This window comes from Alligator mississippiensis, chromosome 15 (genome assembly GCF_030867095.1).
Source record: "Alligator mississippiensis isolate rAllMis1 chromosome 15, rAllMis1, whole genome shotgun sequence".
Taxonomy (NCBI): domain Eukaryota; kingdom Metazoa; phylum Chordata; order Crocodylia; family Alligatoridae; genus Alligator; species Alligator mississippiensis.
Window position 1 is genome coordinate 37184401 of NC_081838.1, and position 18025 is coordinate 37202425.

Here is an 18025-nt window from a genome sequence, read left to right on the forward strand (position 1 = left end):
TGCACATGGATGTCTTCCTCAGTACTCGGACAACGGCTGCCAAGGTGAAAGCCTCAGGGGTGCAAATGGTAGCTGTATTGGTCTAAGGACATAGGCAGACAAGGTTCTTTGGGTGAATCTGATATCTATTATTGGACCAATTCAAATAGTTGGAAAAAATTCTTCTTTGCCAGCTTTCAGGTATAAATACCTTCATCAGACTAAGGAAGTGTCTGCTGATGGTCTGTCAAAAAAGAAGTTTAAAGCCTGATAGTTAAGAGACTGAGTGCTTTCAAAGAGTATGCGATTCAGTTACGGTTTTTGGCAGACCTGTGGGAAGCACGTTGGCAAGGTGTCTGCCCTGCTCCTGAGCTTTAGCTCCTATGACATGAATACCCAGCTCCATAAGTAAATACGAAGAAGAACTGCTTATCATTTTTGCAAATGTAGAGCAGCAAATACAAGCCACCTGAAAGCAGGTCTTACAGCCCCCTGCTAACGGACATTGTCTTGCAGTATGTCAGTAACTTCATCTGCCTCTTTTATGTAACTTCTCTTATTTTGTGAACAAAATATATCTGCTGAATTGGGAGGAAGTAAATCTAGAAGACACCAAGGTTGTTTTATTATAATAAAGCTATTATCCCCAACAGATGCTGCCCCAAAATTAGTTTGTTTCATAAGTGCATCCCCAGTATTGCTTCAAAACTGCGTGCAATATTTAGAAACGCTGTTCCTAGACAAAGGCCTAATTAGGGTCCCTGCCTGTTTTCCAAAATGTTTTGTGAGTTTGAAAACAGAAGCAGGGGTGGTGGGGGTGTTGTGTGTGTGTTTTGTGAACACACAACATGCGAGCCTCTGCTGTGTATCTGTGACTCCAGAACGTCCCTTCACACCACGGTATTTCTGGTCTTGCTTTCTGTTCATCCACTTTCCCTGGAGAACAGTTTGTGTTGCTTATTTCCTACCGGGGTTGCTGGCACTGCCATGGCCCTAAAGGATCCTGTCTGTAGGAGGAGAGGAAAGGGTTAAAGCAGAGCCTTGGAACTGAACCCACCGCAGCTGAGACTTGTTCTGGCCTTGATTAAAGGCTGCCAAAGGGAGTGCGGGTTCTTGCATATATGTGGTGAAGTAAAGACTTGTTTGGTCCTTTTATTTTTTTTTAACTTTTGGGTTTGTTTTTTTTCATTTCTCTCTCTTTTGGGGGGAAAAAAACACTACTTATTAGTGTTGGGATGAAATAGTTTGGGCAGTTGGGCATTTTGCTGAGTGGGTAAAAGCCTGTTTGTAAAGTTTGGGATGAAATGGATAGTTTGGGAAATGTCTACAGTTGCTCTTCTCTGACTGTCAGAAAGAGTATTTGGTGACAGCCCCTCAACAGATCAGAAGAAATCAGCAAGCATCCACCCTTGGGTAGCCAAGGTTCGTGTCTACTAACTACAAGCCTGACATCTACATGGTATTAATAGGGGTGTAGGTTGTAGCCCTGTGGGTCTAAGGATACAGGCAGACAAGGTGCTTTGGGTGATTCTGATTATCTTTTATTAGACCAACTTGAATACTTGGGGGAATTTTTTTTCCCCGACTATTTAAGTTGGTCTAATAAAAGATACCAGATTCATCCAAAGAACCTTGAATGCCTATGATATCAAGAGATGAGCTGTAATTGTGGGCTCAAAGGCTGAGGGTGCAGATTCTGCTTGAAAAATGCAGCTTCTTATCAGAAGCTCGCTTCAGAAATGTGCAGCTTGGATACCAAAAGCATTTTGTTAACAGGAAAATCATTAATGTGAAACTGTGCAAATGAGAAGGTTAGAAATGCTGAAGTGATTTTGATGCTTCATTGTTAGGTTTGTTTTTTTGGGGAGGTGGAGACTTCTTTGTTCATTGTGTTTCTTCAAGTGGCATTTGAGTTCCTAACCAACTTTGGGCACTTTTGACAATTTTACTTGCAATATAAAAATACAAGCAATAATGATAAACATCCTAAATGCATTTTCAGCTCATAGGGTCAGTCTCAACTGGTGTATTTGAGTGTAGCTCAAAATGAGGAGTTAGATTATGCCATTGCCATGACCCAGTATTTTCAGGCCTCCCAATGCAAAACCTACACCTGTCTTGCAGAGAGAAAAGGAACTTTCTCTTAGTAAAAAGCATGAACCCTGTAGCACAGGCCACTTCTTACCATTTAATTAGTTTATTCAATGTAAGGTCATGGTCAAGATCACGCCCAGGTTTCTTCTGTACCATTTTTGGTGGAGTTGAAAATGCTTTGTGTAGCAAATATACATCAAAGCCAGGAGGTGGTTTCAGTGCCAGCCAGCTTGAAAACCAAAACCAAACGAAAAAAATATTCTGGATTTGAATCTTCACAGATGCCAATTAAAGGGAGGCCTTGAGATGTAAAGCAGCACACAACAATAATAAAAAACCCACTCTTGGGTTGAAGATGTGCCTGATTGCTAATGAGCAGACAGTTGCTATGCTATTCCAGGTGCTGTTAATAAAAGCCTCTTTTCCTGGCAGCTGTGACCCTGTGACAAATCCAAAAGACTCATGGGTGGGATACGTTGCCCCTTGGTAGGTGTCCCAGGCAGGTCATGTGAGCCTAGTGAAATAAAACCTAATCCACAGCACAGAGGGCTGTGTGGATTTTTTTCTGATGAGTCCATCCATGAAGCAGTGATTCAGTTCCAAGAGACCTACCACGTCACTTAAGTTTTGTTCTGTTTTCTAACCAGTTTCTCCCCCTCTCCTATTTTCTGCTTGGAGTGAAGCAAAACAGCCTTTTCAGCCTCAAAGTTTTGGGTTTCTTTGAAAGGCACCCAACGTTTGATTTCCACTCATTCATGACAATGTAACTCGTTCATTTTTAGTGTAATTTTTTTCCTGGATTTGTGCCTTTTTAAGTGAAAGGAGAATCAGGCTCCCTTTTAAGAAGGAAATTAGTCCATAAGACTTGCTAACGTTGAAGCGTACAGCAAAGCTTTATATATGGCAGTCTTCTACTGCTAGTTTTTAGTTATTTGTGTTTTTGCATCATTTACAATAAACTTTTAAACAAGTTCATAAGGTGTTTGTTTTTTCTTTTGAAGTATTTCACTACTAAGCACCTAACTTATTTCTGCATAAGATGACTTACTTGTGAAGAATAAAATGTCCTCCAGTGCTAACAGAATCTGTTGTCCTTTCATAACAATCACTACTATCGAATGTGTATCTTGCAAATTAAATCGAGCATTTAACATTTTTGACAGGAAGTTTTTTGCAGTGTTTTGCAGTGATGGCCTTGAGCCAACTAGCAACACTGTTGGGGACCCTGTTTGGGTACATTATTAGTCATAAGTATTATATTTTGTAAGTTTGAACCACTTGTTTATCCTTCAGTGAAAGCATCTACATAATTATAAATGTGAATTATTTCACACTCAAGTTAACTGAGGTCCAGAAAAGTTAAGTATACTGTTCCATGGTTTTGGTGACAGAGCTGAGTAGAAAACACAGAAGTCCTTGTTTTCAGCATCCTTTTCTAACCATTATAAAACAACATAAAAATCAGCCTTTTTTTTTTTTTTTTTTTAAGAGTTGCCAGCTGTAAAATTCAGCCTAAGCAAAATGCTAGCAAGCACTCAGGGAAGGATATTCTCATTTCATCAATGCTTTGTCTTTCTCACCCAGGCAGAGAAATGCCTCTGCAGAGGATAATACACAACATGGCCAAAGGATTAAACAGCCCAAGGAGAGAGCACCATTTGTATATTCTGCTACAAGGTACGCAAAGCAAGCACCTCTGTTAATCAATCTAACTTATATAATTGAGACTGCAAATTAGAGAAACAATCAAGTGAGAAACTATTGTAATTATGCAAAATCAACCCGTGAACTATGTGACAATCTGTCAACACAATTCATATATTTCAACACTGCTACATGCAGTAATTATAGAGGGGGAAACAAGGGGAACTACACTTCCAGTGCTTCATTTTTTAAGCCTCACTTGGAAAGCAGTGGAAAGGTAAAATGGTGTCAGTATTCATTTGGGGAACAAACCAGTGTCTATTCCAGTTAGCTAGAGCCTTTGCAATAGGTATTGGATCTGATGTTGGAAACTACAAAGTCATCTGCTGTCCAATCCTGTGTCACTGGATTCTAGCAGAGGAACTTTTGTGTCAGGAGGTCTACAGGATCCAAACCGAGTCACTAGAGCACCTCACTGTTACACAAAATGTCATTCAAAACTGTTCCAGGTGGTATCATGTGCACTGTGGGTTAGTTTTGATACAGAAATGTGTGCTGCTCAAGTTGGAGTTGGATGAAATTTGTCATTTTTTGAAGTTAAAAAAAAAATACTTTTCTGACAAAAAATAGCTTGGGCATTTTGACTTTTCTAAATGTTTTTCTTTGTTTTCATCAGCTCGGTAGCAGTTATGGATGCTTCTAAATCCTGTGAGGCTGTGAATCTCTGCTTTTTATTCACAGGGAATTAAGGGTAAAGGATTGGGTCATTTCTTGCTTATCTATTTAAATGTGTAGAAGCACATGGGAGCAGGAGGGAGGACTTCTCCTTGACCTCTGGATGCTCATGATCAAAATGTATCCTGAATTCATAAGTATGATTTAATATAACACTCAAATCCCTTTCAGCAGTTTCTCACCCTTAAAATTTTGGTTGGACCAATTTGCCCTGGGCCTAACAGACTGTTTCTGTTCTTCCACCTCAACGCTTGGTAGTTCCTGACTCAACGAGGAGTCGCATTACAATGAGTAAGAACATTTGCAGTTCGAAGTATTCCTGCATGTAAATAAAGGGCGGAAGAATCGAGCAAGGACCCTGCTACTTCACTTTTAGATCACAAAATTCCTCTGTAGAAATGATGGAGAAAAAAATACCCCACCACTGCAAAGTTAATACAAGTTGTGATATGAATAATGTTCCCTGTAAACACTTGCGAACAACTAACGATATAAACAGAGGACAAAAGAAAAATAAAACGGGGGAGTAGGCCTGTGCAAACAGGGAAGTATTCAATTTGGATTCGACCAATTTGGAGGACAGTGATTTGATTCAGCGATTCGGATCACTGTTCTAAATCGATTAGGCCAAATCGGTTTTGGACGATTCAGCGCAGATTCAGAGATTCGGCCATAGACTATAAGGGAGAATCACTGAAATACCTATAACTTGATCACTTTTTGTCAGATTTGGATGAAAACAGCACGGATGGTAGCCCTTTCTGAGGGCATGAGGCCTTCCAGGTTTCAAGGAGCTAGGTGTAGGGGTTTCTGGAAAACTGCACCTCAAGTTGCTGACAAGAAAAACTCATTATGTGTGATGTTGTGTGTGTGTGTGTGTGTGTATGTGTGTTCAGGCCCAGCGGGGGGAAAACTGCAGGGCTGGTAGCCCCTGTCCTAACCCTTACAATTCCACTGCAACCAGTAAGCCTCAGGCTTCTCTCAGATCTTACAGGTCTGGGCTTTCCACAGCCAGGACTGTGAAGTGGCTGGAGGTTATCAGGTGCCTCCTTCTCCTACCTGCCTTTCACCAGGGATGTTCACAGTTCTGGCATTTTATAGGGCTGCTGCACCACCGGTGGTCCCATCCAGACCTCCCTACTCTGCCAAGGTGCAGTTTTAGGTGGTGCGAGGATGATGTGGGGCCTCCTCCTCCTCATATACCCCAGCCCTTATGCCTCCAAGTTCTCCTGGCTCGGGAGCTCAGCAGGGAGATGTTCTTACCCTGCTCATGGGTGAGAAACTAAACTGCTGCCTCCAGCTCCGAGAGTGGGCCATTACATGGCCACCCTGTCCTGCCACATACATCGCCCCTCGTGCGGGCATGAGGCCTGCCAGGTTTCAGGCAGTGGTGCATGGGGTTTCTGTGAATCTGCACCACAAACTGCTGAAAGCAAAACTTGTGTCACTTGTGTGTGTTAAGGGGTGTGGTTGTAGCCATGTCAGTGTAAGGATATTGCCCAGAGAAGGTTCATAGATTCATAGATGTTAGGGTTGGAAGGGACCTCAATAGATCATCAAGTCCGACCCCCTGCATAAGCAGGAAAGAGTGCTGGGTCTAAATGACCCCAGCTAGATACTCGTCTAACCTCCTCTTGAAGACCCCCAGGGTAGGGGAGAGCACCACCTCCCTTGGGAGCCCGTTCCAGACCTTGGCCACTCGAACTGTGAAGAAGTTCTTCCTAATGTCCAGTCTGAATCTGCTCTCTGCTAGCTTGTGGCCATTGTTTCTTGTAACTCCCGGGGGCGCCTTGGTGAATAAATCCTCACCAATTCCCTTCTGTGCCCCCGTGATGAACTTATAGGCAGCCACAAGGTCGCCTCTCAACCTTCTCTTGCGGAGGCTGAAAAGGTCCAGTTTCTCTAGTCTCTCCTCGTAGGGCTTGGTCTGCAGGCCCTTGACCATACGAGTTGCCCTTCGCTGTACCCTCTCCAGGTTATCCGCATCCTTCTTGAAGTGTGGCGCCCAGAATTGCACGCAGTACTCCAACTGCGGTCTGACCAACCACCTATAGAGGGGAAGTATCACCTCCCTGGACCTATTTGTCATGCATCTGCTGATGCACGATAAAGTGCCATTGGCTTTTCTGATGGCTTCGTTACACTGCCGGCTCATGTTCAACTTGGAGTCCACTAGGACTCCAAGATCCCTTTCCACCTCCGTGCCACCCAGCAGGTCATTCCCTAGGCTGTAGGTGTGCTGGACATTTTTCCTCCCTAGGTGCAGCACTTTGCATTTCTCCTTGTTGAACTGCATCCTGTTGTTTTCTGCCCACTTGTCCAGCCTATCCAGGTCTGCCTGCAGCTGTCCCCTGCCCTCCGGCGTGTCCACTTCTCCCCATAGCTTTGTGTCATCTGCAAACTTGGACAGAGTACATTTCACTCCCACGTCCAAGTCGCTGATGAAGACATTAAAGAGTATCGGTCCAAGGACCGAACCCTGCGGGACCCCACTGCCCACACCCTTCCAGGTCGAGACCGACCCATCTACCACGACTCTTTGGGTGAGACCCTCTAGCCAATTCGCCACCCACCGGACTGTGCAGTCATCCACATCACAGCCTCTTAACTTGTTCACCAGTATGGGGTGAGATACCGTATCGAAGGCCTTCCTGAAGTCCAGGTATACGACATCCACCCCTCCTCCTGTGTCCAGGCGTTTCGTAACCTGGTCATAGAAAGAGACTAGATTAGTCAGGCACGATCTGCCCGCCACAAACCCATGCTGGTTTCCCCTCAGCATAATTTGTCCTGCCGGGCTCTCACAAATGTGAGCCTTGATAATTTTTTCAAATACTTTACCAAGGATGGAGGTGAGACTGACCGGCCTATAGTTGCCCGGGTCCTCCTTCCTCCCCTTTTTGAAAATGGGGACCACGTTAGCCCTTTTCCAGTCCTCCGGGACTTGGCCTGTGCGCCACGAGCATTCGAATATTCCCGCCAGTGGCTCTGCAATGACGTCGGCCAGTGTCTTCAGCACCCTGGGATGGAGCCCATCCGGGCCTGCCGACTTAAAGGCATCCAGTTCTTCCAAGTGACACTGCACCACCTCAGGATCTACGCATGGAAGTCTGGCACCTTGCTGCTGCCTCTCTACAACACCAGTGAGAGACTTGTCGTGCCCCTCACTTAGGAACACTGAGGCAAAGAACTCGTTGAGGAGTTCAGCCTTGTCCCCTCTATCTGTCACCAATTGCTTCTGCCCATTTAGCAGGGGTCCTATTCCTCCCTGGGCCTTCCTTTTACTCCCTATGTATCTAAAAAACAATTTCTTGTTGTCCTTTACTTGGGTTGCCATCCTCAGCTCCATGGTAGCTTTGGCCCGCCTAACTGCCTCCCTACAAGCACGAGCAGAGGAGGTATATTCATCTTTAGTGATCTCACCCTGTTTCCACTTTTTATGTGCTCCCCTTTTGGCCCTTATGCTGCCCTGGATTTCTCTGGTCAGCCATGGAAGCCTCCTGGCCCCTTTCCCTCTTTTGCCTCGCTCGGGGATCGTCTTGCTTTGTGCCCAAAGGATCGTTTGCTTTAGGCACAGCCACCCTTCTTGGGCACCCATCCCATCAAAACTCCTACTCTGCAGTGCTTCCTTGACTAATCGCCTGAGTGCAATGAGATCAGCTTTCCTAAAGTCTAGCACTTTCACCCTACTAGTTACCTTACCCACTCGACGTCTTATGTTGAATTCTATCATAAGGTGATCACTGTCTCCCAAATAGCTACCGATCTGGAGGTCCCCTATCATGTCATCTCCCGTTGCCAATACCAGATCCAGTATGGCATTCCCCCTAGTGGGACCATGCACCTCCTGTGTCAGGTGGAGGTCCTGTACACAAGTTAGAAACCTGCGTGAGGGATGGGACCTTGCTGTCTGCGTCTCCCAGCAGATGTCCGGGTAGTTTAGGTCCCCCATGACTACCGCCTCTTTAGCTTTTATGGGCTCCGAAAGTTGCCTCAGGAGCCCCGCATCTATTTCTTCCCCTTGGTGTGGGGGTCTGTAACAGACCCCTACCACCAAATCCCTTTCTCCTTGCCCCCCATGTAGCCTAACCCACAATCCTTCTACTTCCTCCGCCTCGAATTCTGTCTTGATGAGGGTTGATGTATATTGCTCACTGACATAAAGTGCAACCCCCCCCCCTTCTTCCCCGACCTGTCCTTTCTGTACAATCTATAGCCCTCCATATGTACCGCCCAGTCATGGGATGAATCCCACCAGGTCTCTGTTAGCCCCACTAAGTCATAGGTGTTTAGTGCAAGCAGGAGCGCTAGTTCATCCTGCTTGTTCCCCATGCTCCTAGCATTAGTATATAGGCACTTGAGCCCTGCGACTGGCGCCTTTGCTGCCCCCCCGCTCCCAGTCCCATGGGGCCCATTGTTTCCTACCTTCTTGTTCCTTACCTGTTCTGTTGTGCTGGCCTCCCCATGGCTTTCAGGTTCCCAATGTTCTCCTTCTTCAGGCTGGGCTGTCCTTGTGGGTGCCACATGGTTTGGTGGTCCACAGCTTCCCCTGCCCTCGTACTCCCCTCCCCCCTACAAGCCTAATTTAAAGCCCGCCGGAGGAGATCCGCCAACCTAGAAGAAAACACACGCTTACCTTTGGGGACAGGTGAAGCCCATCCCAGCTGAGCATGTCCCTCGTCGTGATGTGCGGGTCATGGTCCAGGAAGCCGAAGCCTGCCTCGAGACACCACTGCCGAAGCCGCCAGTTGGTCTCTCTGATGCTGTTCTCCTGCCGTCTTCCTCGTCCGGTCACTGGTAGGATGGAAGAGAAAACCACCTGGGCACCGAACTCCTTCAGCACGCCGCCCAGAGCACAGTAGTCCGCCATCAAGTGATCGGGGGTTCTCCTGGCCGCATCATTAGTACCCACATGGACTAGGACCATGGGGTAATAATCGGTGGTTAATCTGATATCTTTTATTAGACTAACTGAAGAGTTGGAGAAATTGTTCTGTGCAAGCTTTTGGGTTTAAAAAACCTTAGTCAGACTGAGGAATCATTAGTTGTACATGCATGAGTGTGTGTGTGCTCGTCCTGGACAGAAGGAATAGTAAAGAAGCCAGAGGCTGGCACGCAATGCAGGCAACAAAGCCAGTCAGTGAGAATGGAAATGGAGGTCTCAGGGTTGAGAGACAGACTCGGGTAGGGGGAAGGGTTATGTAGCAGGTAAAAGTGGGGAGGAACTTGGGGAGTCGAATCTCAGGTTGGTTGTAGAGTGTCATAAATCCAGTGTCTATACTGAGTCCATGAGTTACTATATCTAGGAGGTTAGTGAAGTGAAGTTCATAGGTCTGTCTGTGAAAAGTGGTTTGTAAATTCCCATTGAGGATCAGGACTGAGAGACTGGGAGACGGCACCCATGTCACTAGTTTTTCATGCCTGCAGCCAGAGGTGCAGGGCCCCAGAGCCCAGGCTCCCCCTCTACCTGTCTCCTTGATACTTGGCAGGCTTTGTGGCCTAAGCAAGAGCTACCATCCCTGCAGTTTTCACTCCACTGTAGCTTAACACACACATGTGACAGGAGTTTTGCTTTCAGGAATTTGAGGTACAGTTTTCCATAAACCCCTATACCTATCACCTTGAAACTTGGCATACCTTATACTCTCAGAGGAGGCTACCTTATCTGAAGGTTTCATCTAAATCACCTGAAAGACAATGATGTTATAGCTATTTCATTGCTTCTCCATTATACTCTATGGCCGAATCTCCAAATCGTCTCTGGATTGTCCAAAGCGATGTGGCCGAATCAAATTGGAAAAACAATTCAGATATCTGAATTCAGTCTCTGGCATGGAAATTGGCTGAATCCAAATCAAATAGTTCCCTATTCACACAGGCCTAATAGGAAATCTCTAAGCAGCCTCAAAAGAATGAGAAGCCTGCAAAGAGTTAATCTGTTATTGGGAATTACAACTCTGCTCGCCATCTGTTTTAGTCCAAATTGATCATAAAAAAATATTACTGATTTTAAATTAATAAATACTGTGTTAGAAGAGTAATTGGAAGTTTCATGAAATATGGATTTGGAACGTTGGATATAAATAATAGAGCATATCGTTTTGATGATAGCTTTAAAAGATTTCTATAGAAGTACACATTTACTTCATATTTGTTTTCCTGTTGTCCACAGATTTGCCCTAGTCCCATCACTGATATGGATGTGATTAAAAAACAACAACAACAAAAATAGATGTAGGCATGCTCAGTTGAAGGCTGAAAGAAGCCACACACTAATCATGTCTGACTTCAGCTGGGTGATCATTAGAGCTAGTTAGGGATTTTGGAAGGATTGTTTTCAGTAATAAATTCCAGTTCATTAAAACAATTTTTTTTTTCCAGGAACACACACACCATTTGTGGCAGAAAATGTTTACATGAGCCCATGTTACAAGAGAGCAAGACTGACATGTTCCTGACACAACAGCCAGGTGGTTTGGAGAATCACCCAAGAGCCAACAGATCAGGGTTCAAGCTCTTCTGCACCTGATTTAGGCTAGAGACTTGAACTGAATTCTCTTACAACATAGATAAATGCCCTCACCACTGGCCTGGTGGTTATTTTGTGGAAGGAAGGCTTGTTCCATCTTAGATGTGAGCAAATCTCAGATGGGAGGGGGAAAGGCTGGGAAGGAGATTTTCATCTTTTAAACAAATTCTCCCTAGAGGTGTTTTTTTTTGGTATGTGTTGTGACTAGCCATTGTCACCTTCAAGCTGTATATTAAGCTGCCTGCAGTGGAAGTTTATCCAATTTAATATTACCAGGTGGGTAGATTGCAATCTTAGCTTCAGTACCTGATAGCATGAAATCAGGCTGCAAGCCCTGTGGATAGCAACTTAAATTCCTTAACTTGACAGCACCTATTACCTTGGGTCTCTGGGTTTCTTAAAAACTGCAACAATAAAAGAATACCTTGATTTTATATATATATATATATTCATATGCTCAATATTTAGTCTGTTAAATGTAATCAGGGTCTGGGGCTGGTGATCTAGTATAGGATGTTCACACTTCTCCTTCTCTGCCATAGCATTGAGGGTCTCCTGGGGTTCATCAAGCCTTGAGGGAGAGATCCAACACCAGGATAATTATTTTTTTCCCCTCTAAGTTCACTGGTGAGCCTTGGGCCCAATTTCGCAAACACTTTCCATTCCTCTGCACAACTGAATTCAAGATAAGCACGTGCGCGAGTGAGTGTGAAGTGTTGGTTTTCCTGGAGTAGAGAATCTGCTGCTTTGAAAATTTTAAGATACAATATAAGGCAAACTATTCAGCTATAAGTATATTGACCCCTTTATTGGGGAAGGCTTTATGTTCACAGCAGAACGTGTAAAACTCTTAGTGTGTTTTGTTGAATGACTGTTTTTTTTCCAAAAAACAAGCAGCTTTCAAGCCATGAAGTTGATTTTCAAATCCTTGCTTTCTTGTACAAATCTCTTTGTACAACTGGACCCTTAAGAAGGACAATGAAAAACCTAAATGGAGGCACAGAGACCCTGCTGCAAAACCCACTATGGGCAATCTCCACGCAGATCTCATTTCCCTGTTCTTTGTGTCCCCCAGCTACAGCACAGCACTTCAACATGTAATGAATGGTGAGCACAGGGATCATCCCACCTCCTTTTAGCAAAGCATTTAAGGTGCTGCTTAAATATGCTCTAGTCTTGTGGCAGCTATCTGAGTCCCTAAGGAAATCTTTTGGATTCTAGGACATCCAGGAATAGGGCTGAATCTCCTCCGAATTGAATCACCACCCAAAACTTCACACAGCCTTACTAGATCAGTGCTACTTCTTGCTGAAACGAGTAGCAGTGTCATTCACATTAGCAAAGGCAGTGTCCAAGATTCCATAAAAATCCTATGTTTTTAAAGAATTTACCTAGTAAACCTCACACTCAGTCTTGCACTTGGACCAAGAGCAAAGTTAATTACGTGTTTGTTAGTTTTTAGAGGGTTGGGGGTGGGGCTGGGGAGGATAAAGAGGGGTCTTAAAATATTTTCATTCATAAATGAGCAGCTAAGAGATAATGGACTAGATGTGCACTAGATCAAGACAGCAGTTAAAACTGGTTGCTTGTCTGAGGAGGCAAAATGAGGGTAGCGTGGTGATTTACACAACTGGCTGGAAAATAGTTTCCTTTCTGTGACAAAGTTTGTCATTTGTGGGGGTGGGAGACTGAACTCTAAAAATGAATTTTTGGATTCTCAAAGCCCTCTGTCATATCTTTTGAGAGCTCATGTTCCCATAGGGTATTGTGGTCTCTCATATTAGTTATGGCAAGAGATGTGCCCAAATAATTTACACGTACCAAGTGCAAAGGGTCCAGCAGGAAGGAGTGAGATGCAGAGGTTTCAGAGCTAGTTGTTTGGTTGGTTGGTTGGTTGTTTTTTTGAGTAGTGACCTTCAGTAAGGTTTTGAGTAAGCTTTGGGTATGGCCTTATGGCATATGTGACATCTTGTGCATGGTATCCTTTTAAATGCACCTACGGGTGATCAGAATACCCCTTATGTAGTGGGTGCATGGAAATTGGGAGCTAATGGATCAGGCTTGTGATTCCATCAGCCTATCATTAGTTAAAACTTACTGGCAGGGCTTAGTGAGCACCTGCAGTAATTATGAATGTGGGTCCAAGGTATAAACTAGAAGATTAGTCTGCAAAATGTTATAATCTCCCCAAAAAATTCATCACGGGCATAAATAAATCACTGGTTATAGATTATCAGTGTCCAGCCAGGATGCTGAACTAGACAAATCCCCACTAAAGATCAGCAAAAGAATCATTGCAGAATCTCAGTGGAGTGTGATAAATTAAGATCTGTGCTTAAAGCATGATTTGGGGCTAAAGGACAGGAGCCGGGTGTCTCAAGTATCACTTTGATGTTTCATTCAAGGGCTGTCACCATGTGAAGTTCACCTGAGCTACTGGTATGGATAACTGTCAGACAGCAACAGCTGCTGAAGGATGCAGAGAAAGTTTAAAGCTCCCTGTTTAGGGCAATGTAAAATGATTGTGTTTTTTTTTTTTTTCTTCAGTCTTGAGATATTATGTGTAGTTGCTTTCAGACTTATGAGCAACAACATTAAGAAACAGCTTTGTTTAAAAACCAAACTTTATAGTTAACTTCCTATTTTACCTGTCAAGACAGGGTTAGTATTACCACCATCATTATTATGGGTTCTTAAAGAATCCCTGTCAAAAGGGAGTAAGCAGCAATGTGTCTTCAGTACGCTGAAGACAAATACATTCAAATATATTGAGGACATTTACTCCTCCGACTAGTCCATGCTGAAGGTCAAAGATACCATTTCTCTAGTAGTGGTACTTCAGTGATCTAGATATAAGACTGTCCCTGTCTCTGTAACTCTGTCTATGCTGCAGTCACACCTTCACTTGCATAGCCTTTTTTTCTGGTCAGGCAAAGCTGTATTTCATTAAATATTCTGACAGACTCTAACCCGGACTCTTTTTTAAAGCCATAAATTAGCAAAGCCTGCTAAGTACACACTCACATTTAAGCACGTTGCTGAATCAGGGAATAAGCATGGTGGGACATCTTGAGACTCGCCTTAAAACTCCTGGGAATTAGAATTCAAAAATTTTGGATTGGCATCGAACATCATATCCAGGCCAAGGACTGTGCATAGCATGTATCTTCCTGTCAGATACACTTTACATTTACTCTTCTCTAAATACTGCTGCCTCAGAAGAGATTTTCCTTCTGAAATTTTTCACGCAAGTGCAAATTAAGATATAGCTGCAGACCCAACCCCCAAAGCAGCTGGGCCAGATGTGCAGTTAGCAGATGTGGTTGTTGGTTGGTGTTGCCAGTGCATTTGATGCATCTTGCCTGTTTGCAAACTGTAGCTACATGAACAGTAGTTTTCAGACTCCTGTTTTCAAGGAGCTGGAACTAACTTCCAAGGGAAGTGGTGCTCGCCCCTACCCTGGGGATCTTCAAAAGGAGGCTACTAGACAGCCACCTAGCCGGGGTCGTTTGACCCCAGTACTGTTTCCTGCTCGTGGCAGGGGGTTCGACTTGATGATATGCTTAGGTCCCTTCTGACCCTACCTACTATGAACCTATAAGGCCCAGCACTTGTGTTTGTGCATCTGGACACATTTCCAATGATAGACTGAGGTTCATTTTGGAGGTCTGCAAGACGGCAGGGCTGGGGGGTGGGGGGCCGGGGGTCAGTCCTTCCTTGAGGAGGGCCATGAGTAAATAAGAACAGATGATGGCCATGTGTGAAGCAGTCTTTAAGTGAGAAAAAAAAATTACCATTGTGAAACTATATTCCTGAGCAACCCTGAAGGCACATAGCCATTTCCATCTAATTTATGATTTTTTCTTTTTTTTCCCTAATCCTCAGCTACGATTCATCACAGTGAATGTTTCATCCAGCATTTTACTTAGAATATTTTTTTTTTCTTATGAAAAGGATGTCTTTTTTCCGGGGGGGGGAGCCAGTAGATAAATTTCATGTCACTCCAGCAGCATGTCCTTTCTCCTGCACATGTCCCTTCCCTTTAAAATTGTTGATGTCATGCTGATGTTAACATTTGTTAATACTGACATGGGTTATAAAATTGATAAATATGCTGGGTTACTGAAGGCACACGGTTGTTTTAAAATGGTTGTTGACACTATTTTAATTTTTCATTGAATGCTGGCATTTTCCCCAGGGGTTTTAAAAATTCCCGAGCTTTTTTTATGGGAATACAGTAGGCTCCTCTATGAACAATGTAATTTTAGTGTTTATGAAAAAGGAATTAGTTTCTATAAATCTACTTTCCACAAGGTGCATGGGTCTCTCCAGCAGCAATGAGGCAATGTTTGGCTTTAAATGCTTCCCTTGTTAGCCCCAGAAGAGGAGGCAAAGATGCAAGCTAACTGTCAGATAGGTTGATATTTTCTTCAAAAGTTGCCATTGAATTTTTGGGGCGGGAGGGAAAATTTGAAATGACAAACTTTGACAAAAAAAAATCAACTTGGTCCAGAAGAAATTAAATAGTCCTGTGATTTCTCAGCATGGAGGGCCCCTCAAGTTGTTCATGATCTGGTTATTAACTACAGTAGGTTAACTTTTCTTGAAACTTAGAAGTGTTAACATTTAACAAATTGTGCATTTAAAAAAAAAAAAATTCCTTTTCCACTAGCTAAATAGAGAGAAATAGGGTGGGGGAATTGTAGAAGAGGAAAGGGGTAGGGACAAAAACCATTCCCCACCCCACACACACACTGAACAGCTGGAAAAGGCATGAACTTTTCTGCTGGAAAATTTATACTCACATCTAGGAGTGAAACACCCTGGTAATTCAGCCAGGCAGGCTCTTTCTGTTTTGTCTGTCCCACATCTTCTACAAGTTATCAGAGACCGGACCATTTAGTATAACCAGTCTGCCATTTCTCCAAGAATGAAAGCATCCACTTTGAAAGACAGTGTACAGCTATGTTTGTACGTTAGCATTAGATGCCACTCTTTATTTGCTGCACCTGCTTAGATCTGAGAAGATGTATAGGACTTCTTGGGAGGTACCTCTATTGTATATGTGGCAGTCACTGGTTGCATCAAGGAGCAAAACCAGTCAATAGGCAAGAAAGACTTTGTGATCCAAAAAGAAAAGGAACATATTTTAACGCTTAAATGTAATTTTTCCCTACAAAACTCTCCACTGAGTTGAGCTCATCTCTTCCCAGACCCACGAGCAAAAAAATATTTTTTTATTTCAACAGAACTCAAGATCAGGTAGGTTTTCCCCCCAATCTGCAGGAGGAAATCCCTTAACTATGATCAGAACTTTTTTTTTTTTTTTTCTCTTCAATAGACACACACAGAAAGAGAGACAAGTTTTACAGACTGCGTGAACTTGGCCTAGACAAGCAGAAAATTGCAGACAAAATCTGCTGCTTTTTAAAGTTAGCTGTGCATCACAGTGGCTTGTTTAAAATCTCCAGGGTTTTTGCTGCTGTTCCTGTTCATTAATGAAGGTGTGACCATTTGTTTGATGGTACTGTGTGGTTATCCCAACTGACACCGTGGTCCCACCTGTTGCTGAGTGCCACATGCAAACTTCCTTAAGAACAAATTGATGTTATAGGCATTAACCTGAGTTGAACAAGTAAAGGAGAAGGGGCAAAGGTGAGGAGCCAAGGCATGGACAAGTGAAGTATCTTGCCTTAGTTCGTCCAAAACATTGATAACAGAGCCATAAAGTGAAGCCAGTGCCAGTCTGATTATCATCTGAAAAATTCACCAGTAGTTGAATTAATGGAGGATTGTATTTCTTAGTGGAAATGGAGTTAGGGTTAGGAACAACATGGCTGCAGGGAAGTCAGAAAATCTGTGCTTTAACTCTTTCCCAGCTTGCACTCCTTTATGTCTAGTGTTTGCAGTAATAGATTTGTCTTTGGCTCACTTGTCCTCATTCTGATTTTCAAAAATGGCAAACACGTTTATGTCAGTGGGAACTGCTGAGTGCTTAATACTTGGAAAATCAGACTGGTTCTTTAGGAGACCTAATTATAGTTTGTGTGGGGAAAGAGCATGGCAGGGAGTGAAAAGCCATTTCAGAACAAGAAATGGAAACACTCCAGTCTGATAATGCGGAAGTGGGACATGTTGGCATCATCAACATCCCTCCTTAGAAGTTCTTAAATGCAATGTTGTCAAAACTGACACATTCTTGTAGAAAGCTTTTATTTCAATGACATGACATTTTATGATGGAAAAATATTTTGTCAGATAATTTTTGACCAATTTTATAACTGATGCTTTACTGCCTCTAATTCTAGGTGATGTCTCTTACATGAGACAAAATAGGTTAGGTTTTCAAAATCACAGAGTTGGTTTCAGAAGAAGTTATGATGTTTTGAAAATTGTTTTCATTCTGAATAAAAACAAATATTCTTGTAATTTGCTATAAAATGGATTTTTTTTGAGAAATTCCCATTCATAATCCCAGCATTTCTTGCCAAAATTTTAAAATATTTCAAAAAATGTTGGAATCTAATTTCCAACACGTTTTTAAATAGATTTTCATATTTACATTTTTATTTTTACATTGTTTCATTATTTCCTAGTGATGTGGAATAATACCAGATCCATGCTGAAGTGAAGAATGGTCTGATTTGTAGGCCAGACCCACTGTATGATCATGAAAGGTCAAATAACAAAATTACTTTTTTGGGTTTTCTTGGTTTTTTTTTTTAAAGAACAAACCATTTGGTCTTTTAAATTATTGACATTTAATGAACCATGTCTTGTTCACCCACAGGTTTAGCCACTTTCTGTTGTTTAAACTCCTTTACCTTTACATGAGACAGATTGTAGGGCCCCCTGGAATAGCTTTCTTTTATGGCCAAGAGAAAGGAAGGACAGTGGTTTTATTGGTCCAGCACTGCTTTTGGGCATCAAGAGAAAGAGATTAAGTTCCTTGCTCTGCCATAAGCTGTTTCACTGTCACTTGTGACTTGATTTTTTTTCCAAGTGTTGAGCACAGGTAGTTTTCACTAATCTTAGTTAGAAATT

The 18025-nt window shown here is 43.1% G+C and overlaps 1 long non-coding RNA gene across 3 annotated transcripts in view; it reads left to right on the forward strand.

The window, feature by feature from the left end:
- Window positions 1–1063: 1063 nt before the first annotated feature.
- The window catches only part of LOC132245640 (uncharacterized), a 28106-nt gene continuing 11144 nt past the window's right edge, over window positions 1064–18025 (forward strand). The window contains exons 1-5 of one of the 3 annotated variants that reach the window (XR_009457344.1): window positions 1064–1401; window positions 3658–3750; window positions 4394–4468; window positions 10834–11257; window positions 11879–12088. This is a non-coding gene — a long non-coding RNA (uncharacterized LOC132245640). The remainder of the gene's footprint in view (window positions 1402–3657; window positions 3751–4393; window positions 4469–10833; window positions 11258–11878; window positions 12089–18025) is intronic. The other 2 variants (XR_009457346.1, XR_009457345.1) reach the window with 2 other exon arrangements.